This window comes from Onychomys torridus, chromosome 11, assembly GCF_903995425.1.
Source record: "Onychomys torridus chromosome 11, mOncTor1.1, whole genome shotgun sequence".
Classification (NCBI taxonomy): Eukaryota; Metazoa; Chordata; class Mammalia; order Rodentia; family Cricetidae; genus Onychomys; species Onychomys torridus.
The window spans coordinates 30143829-30150878 of record NC_050453.1 but is presented as its reverse complement, the minus strand read 5'-3'; positions in this window follow the sequence as shown (position 1 = coordinate 30150878).

The window sequence follows — 7050 nt, the reverse complement described above, 5'->3', positions numbered from 1 at the left end:
TCAATGGGGGGAACAGGTGCTGGCATGATCGGTGATTTCATTTTAGTTTGTTTGTTGGTATTTATTAAATTAGTGTAACAACTGGGAACCATCCATACTACACATATAAGTTCATCAAATGGCTTTGTGATGTAGCGTCTCCATGTGGACAACAGTGAGGCTGGCCTTGCAAATGAGCCGAGACCTGGGCCAGTAGCTCCTGCTCCCTGTGCAAGAGTTAACATACTGGGCATGTGCCACGAGGTTACAAAATTTGAGGCTCCCTCCCTAAACCCCAAGCATTTCTGGATTCTAGTTCGAAGCAAACCAGATCAATCAGAATCTGTCCTTGGTTGTTTTCACCGTTGAGGAAGTGCCGTGCTAGACGTACCCAAATGAGTCCCTCATCAGTAAGCCTGGATTTCTCCACAACTCAAGATGATTTTTTTTTCCCTTTCCTTTAGTTATAAGCACAAATATACCGTATTGTTTTTCCATGCTGGTAAAAGTGTAGTGTGTGCTGTATGATCAAGCATCTTTTAGCTAAAACTTGAAGCTTGAAAACTGAATTCCTAGGAGAATGAAACTTCTTATCTTGCTCTGGCCATGCTGTAGACAGTGCAAAATGAACATTTAAAAGAAGTCCAAAGTCTGTGCATGCACAGGTGTGGTCAGAGAAGTTAGCTGAGCTTTTAATAGCTATGAGGTCTGAACTTGAGTTCAAAGGCAAAAGTTTAAAGTCTTGGATTGGTAAAGTAAAAGTTAGAACTTAGATCTTCTTATGCAAAGTGGACATATCGTGGCTTTTATTAAAATCCAAAGTATAAGGGAGGTTCAGGAGCATAAGGATTTGGAATCTGGAGGGGGTGATCTGAATTTAAAATACCCACATTCTCCCCCTACCAACTTCATGAAAAATTATCTTACTCAGACTAATTTTTCCCATATGCAGAATAGATATAATGGCATTTCCCAGTAAGGACTATGTGAGGCTGTGTCATAAAGGGCAATATCAGCAGAGTTCAGTGCAAAAGTCAGAACGTGTTCTGTTTCAAGACCATGATTCAACAGGAGGGGAATGAGTGCAAGGGTGAGGATGTTAACTACACTCTTGGTTTCTCACATCACTTTCCCTTCATCCAGAGGTGGGCAGCTGGTTTTGCTGCCACCTCAGTCACAACTGCTAGCCTAACTGTCTCTCGCAGCCACGATCCAGTAACAAAACAGTCTGTCTTCTCACTGGGAATATTCAGTATCCCAGGCCTTCAGAGGAAATGGATCGAGTTAGTGAAGTCTAACTGTAGCAAGAACTTTGAGGAAGCCTGGGGAACATAGTTTGTAGCTTTTCAGCTACCAAATAAAAGTAGACTGTCAAGTGAGTGATCTAACTTTGGTGTCTTCCTCAGGGTGCAGCCTGGGGTCTGGCACCTAACAAGTGTTCAATAAATGAAAGTTGTGTATGTGGGAGGTTCTGCTGTTGATTTATTAGTACCTGAAGTACAGACAGCACTTCATGTCTATGCATAGTTTACCTTTATTAACCTAAAGAAGTTGACTTGGTTCTCTTCTTAGATTCCTGTAGAATGCAATTAAATCTAAACCATCATCTTTGTTGGGAAACCCCATTATTTATAAGGGAGGTTCAGGATGGTAGCATAGAATGAAGCAAGTTTCTATGCATTTTAAATTTTTTAGTGTGTGTGTGTGCTCACGCAGTGTGGATGCATGTGCACATACATATCCAACACGCATGTGGAGATCAGAGAACATTTGAAGAAGTTGATTCTCTCCTTCCACACGTTGGCCCCAGAGATCAAACTCAGGTTGTCAGGCCTCATGGCAAGTACCTCCACCCTCAGAGCCATTTCACTGTCCCCCGAGTTGTTTGATTTAGTTAGATGATAAGGCCAGATTCAGCACTATTTTGTGATAGAATGTATCTCACAGCATTAAGTATCTAGGACAGGATAAATATGTCCTGTAAATGTCACAGTGATTTTGAAATTATTTTCTACCTGCTGAGGAAGCCGTTACAGGCCTTGGTTCCATGACTGTTGTTCTTTTTATTTGTTTGTTTGTTTTGTTTTGCCTCTTTTATTCATTTCCTTTTCTTGGCTCATTTCCCTTCAATCTGACACACCTGTGGCTCCCAGAAGCCTCTCTGACAACACATCTGCGCTTCTCTGTCTCCACCCATTTTAAGATGAACAAGAAAGTACCAGGTAGTAGGTCAGCCGCAGCCCCCCCCCCCACCCCCCAACTGCCCCCCCTTCCTCCTGTTTCCATATCTCCTGACTCTAGACAGCTCTAGATGGAACTTTGTTTTTGCTTAAGGAAAGAGAGAATCAATTAAAGGTGACTTATAAGAGTTTACACAACATTGTCAGCTAATCAAATGAACTTAGAAAGCACTAGGCATTCCAGTTGTCTTTTGAAGGGCAAGGGGTAATGTAATATGGCTTTCTCCTTTAGCTTGGTAGCATAATTTTTTCTCAAATCATGTTTTTTCTGTATTTTATGTACACTAATCAGTCAAATAAAAAAAGCATTCTTCTTTTCAAAGTCAATATGAGAAATAAACATTTCAATATTTAGAGTCAACAGGATTGAAATTTTTTATTCATTTAATTACCCAATAAAATGTTCTTAGACACTTATCTACACTTAAAATCCAAAATACTGTATTAATACTTTTTCCTTTGTACATTTTGTTGTTGTTATTTGAGACAGGGTCTGACTGTGTGTCCCTGGTTGGCCTGGAACTTGCTATGTAGACCAGGCTGGCCTCAAACTCTTAGAGATCCACCTCTATCTGGCTCTGAGTGCTGGGATTGAAGGTATGTGTCACTACGCCCAGCTTGCACAGCATTTTTATTCAAATTCTGTGGGGCAAATTATTAAACTAATGAAATGTGATTACTTATTGGTAATTAAAACACATTTTCTTTACTAATCAGATTTCCACATGGTATCTGAGTAATAAACTCCTGGAATGCTTGTGACTCCAACACTGGAGTATTTCACTCATGGTAGTGGAAGCAGGTAACAGATTGTGGAATTCCCTGTAGTGCTTAGTGAGTGGAGCAGAGTCACGCTGGACATTGATGCCAGGCTTAGGAGTTCAGGTCAAGGCTGTTTCTAACTGAACCCAATATTTTAAAAATCTGTTTTGAACCTCTGGCATTCAAGAGTCATCCAAACAAGTATACAAAAATTTAAGGAAAACATACAGATTTATAACCTAAAGGAAATGAAGAAAAGAATTTTTTTCTACCCATGGTGCGGTATGAGGATTTTCACTAGTCTTTTGGGAATGATAGTAACTCACATGATAAGCATTTCACTGGTACAGATTTTATAACTAATTACATTCCAAGGGAATGAATACATATTCTTCCTTGTTCAAGCACTGAGTATTTTAGTATTGTAAAAACTATCATGCTGTCCTGGTAAGCATTTTCCCTTATATACTCAGAGACTAGGTTCAAATGCCAAGTTTAAAAAGGTTTCTACACACTTGAATTAGAAAGTCTAGACAAAAGTCATAGAGAATATCATATGCTAATAGATGACGATTTCATCGCATTATTTTTGAGTATTGATTCCCAAGTTAGAAGCATAGTAGAATTCTACAGTACCACTAAAGGACTCAAAAGTTTCTCTCCACTAATTAAACCTCAAAGAAAGGGAACAATAAGTTGCTTTAAATTATAAAAGAACATAGATGAGTAGCTTTGTTGCCAGTGCCATGAGAGTTCAAGAACCCTCTGATTTGAAATAGTGGATATTTAACACCAACTCTTCAGTCTTTAAACAAAGTGTAAGGTTTTTTTTTTTTTAAACATTAAAAATTTTTTAAGTAAAAGAGGCTACATTATAATGCTAAGACTTTGGTGGCATAGTGTCATTTATTAAAGAACACATCTCTCTGATGGGGTCCAGTGGTAAACCACTAACTAGTTCAGCATGTGACCCCCTGGGTTCAACCTCCAGCCTGACAGAAAGAAAGTAAAATAAAACAAAATTAAACAAACCCTGTTCTTCCTTCATATTGAAAATTTAAACTATTGTTCCCCTGTGTGTGCGCGTGCATGCGTGCGTGCGTGCATGCGTGCGTGCATGCGTGTGTGTGTGTGTGTGTGTGTGTGTGTGTGTGTGTATGTAAGTAATGTGTGCACAGGTGTGCCAGTGTGCAAAAAGCCAGAAGATGATGTCTAGTATCCTTCTCTATTCTCTTTACCTTACTCTTTTGAGACAAGATCTCTCCCTGAACCTGGACCTCATACTTTTGTTTTTGTTTTTTGTTTGTTTGTTTGTTTGTTTGGCTAAGCCAGCAGCCAGCAATCCCCAGCACTAAGGTTACAGCTGTTCTTCAGACCCACCTAGCTTGGTTGCTGGCATCTTAACCCAGGTCTTTATGATTGATTATGCAGTGAGCACTCATGACCCTTGTGCCCTCTCTCCAGCCTCCTAACCTGCAGTTTGAGTATAATGTTCCATGTTCACTGAAAGATTACTTTAGAACTCTGTGTGGATCAAAGATTCAGGAAGGTCTTATCTTATCTCCCAGATTATTTGGTCATGAGAATAAGGTCCACTTTTAATATAATCATGGACTACATTTAAATTCCTTTTGGTTGACCTTAAGACTTGGAGTACCCAGTAGTACTTTGGTCTCCTGTGTGTGTCACAAACAGAGGTATCTTAGGAAGGTGCAGAGAGGTCATTGTAACTTTAAAAAAAAATGTTACAATGTGGATAACGCCTTTGACCAAAACCAATTCATTTCTCCTGAGTATTTTTGTCATTTTGACTCATTGTACAAACAGGCTATTTATCAAGATTTGACACTCTTGTAGAGGGCTAGAAAGTTTTCTGTTTTGCCAGGGAGAGTCAATGAAGAAGATGATAATTTACATTCCAGGCACTGTTATTCCTAGCTCATGTCCACACAGTAGCTGGGCTTTGTATTAACCATAACGGTATCCTACATGGGTGAGAAAAACCAGATCTTGAGTGCTTGGCATCGCAGATGTCGTTTGAAAGACTGAAGGGCTAAGGTCCAAAGAATGGGGTATTTACTTTCCACTTTTATTGTGAAGATGGTTTAAAACTTTTCAAAAGATTAAGGGTCTGATGATAGCATCTGTGGTCTTTCTGCATTGGTTTAGAAGTGTTCATTTTATTTTTATTTATTTTTCTTTGAGGCAAGAGTCTCACTGTGTAGACCACTCTTGCCTAGAACTTAAAAATCCTCCTGCCTCCTCATCCCAAGGTCTTGGATTACAAACAGAGATCATTTACCTGGTTAGAAGTATTATATTTTTCTGGTTTTGTATGTCCACAGATGAGCATCTTACCTATCAAGACATTTTCCTTTGGCCATCATTAGCCTGGCTACGTCCACACTGAGTCCTGTCTCCTTCCTGGGATTATCTTCTTTGGGTCCTCTTCAACTAAATGATCAGAGCAGTGTTTCCTTTTAGTTTTCTTCACCCACAACTCACCAGCTTCTTGTGTTTACTTTAATCATTTCCTTAGTAGCTGGGTTCCTTTGCTCTGGCAATCATAACTAACTACAACAGTCTGGGTAGCAGACATAGTAGAAAGCTATTTTCTTGTCATTCTGGAAGCTAGGAATCCAAAATCAAGTTGTTGATTTATTTATTTTTTCATTTTTAAAGTTTTATTATGCAAGATTACATAAAGCTATTCTCATAAAAATATAAACTGTGTTTTGAGAATATTCTCTCCATACCCTGCTGCCTCCCCTCCCTCTCTTTCTTCTCCGGGCTCCTATTAGCCTGCTTTGTACACCAGGTAGTTTGAATTCTCTCTTGTCATCTGTTCATGTGGGAGTTTATGTACCTGTAAAGCCTAGGACACTTGAATGAGAGAAAACATGCAATATTTGTCTCTCTGAGACTGACTTGATTCACTTAACATAATTATCTGAAGTTGCATCCAATTTTCCACAAACAACATAATCTCATTCTTACTACTGAAAAAAAATCCATTGCATATATAAAGTCACAGTTTCTTTATCCATTCCTATTTAAGGACACCTAGCTTGGTTCTGTAATTTAGCCATTGTGGATGGTAAATATTGATGTGCCAGGATCTCTGTGGCATGTTGTCTTAAGAGTCCTTTGGGTAAATCCCAAGGAGGTATGTAACTGGGTCGTTTGAGCCATGTGCTTTCTGGTTTTGGAGGACCCTCCTTACTGACTCCCATAGTGGCTGGAGTAGCTTACATTCCTGCTAGCCAATGTGTAAGGATTCCATTTGTCTGCACCCTCATCAGCATCTCGTTACTTGTTTTCTTGATGAATGTTATCCTTACTGTGATATGATGGGATCTCAGTGTAGCTTTTAATTCCATGTCTCTGGTAGTTAACGGTGTTGTGTAGATGTAACCATCTTGTTAAATAAGAAACACAGAGCCAATGCAGAGATGAAAGCCCAAGAGGTCAGAGCAATAGCTAAGAGCTAAAAACCTTACCCTTCACTGCTGCTCCTGTCCTTCCCTCAGCAAGAGACCTACTTCCTGTGTGTCTTTTTTATAGACTTTCTGTTCTGCCTTCTCATTGGTTGCAAACCCAACCACATGACCTCCTTGTCACTGCCTGTCTGTACAGACCTGCAGGTCTTCTATGGTTGGTATTGAGACCAAAGGCATGTCTCCATGCTGGCTGTATCCTTGAATGCACAGACATCTGCCTGTCATGTGATCTGGATTAAAGGTGTATGCCACCACCACCTAGCTTCTGCTATGGCTTGCTATTAGCTCTGACCCCCAGGCAATGTTATTAACATACAAATAAAATCACATTTCAGTACAAATAAAATATCACCATAGTGTTGAACATTTATTGATTGAGTTGTTCATTGTTTTAGTGTTTGGTGTTTTTAGTTCTTTATACATTCTAAATATTAATCCTCTGTCAGATGTATAGCAAAGATTTTCTCTCCTTCTGTAGACTTTCTTCCCTAGATTGCCTCCTGTGCTATAGGGAAGCTCTTTTTATTCCATTGTCAGTGTTGGTGCTATTTCCTGAGCAACTAGAGTCT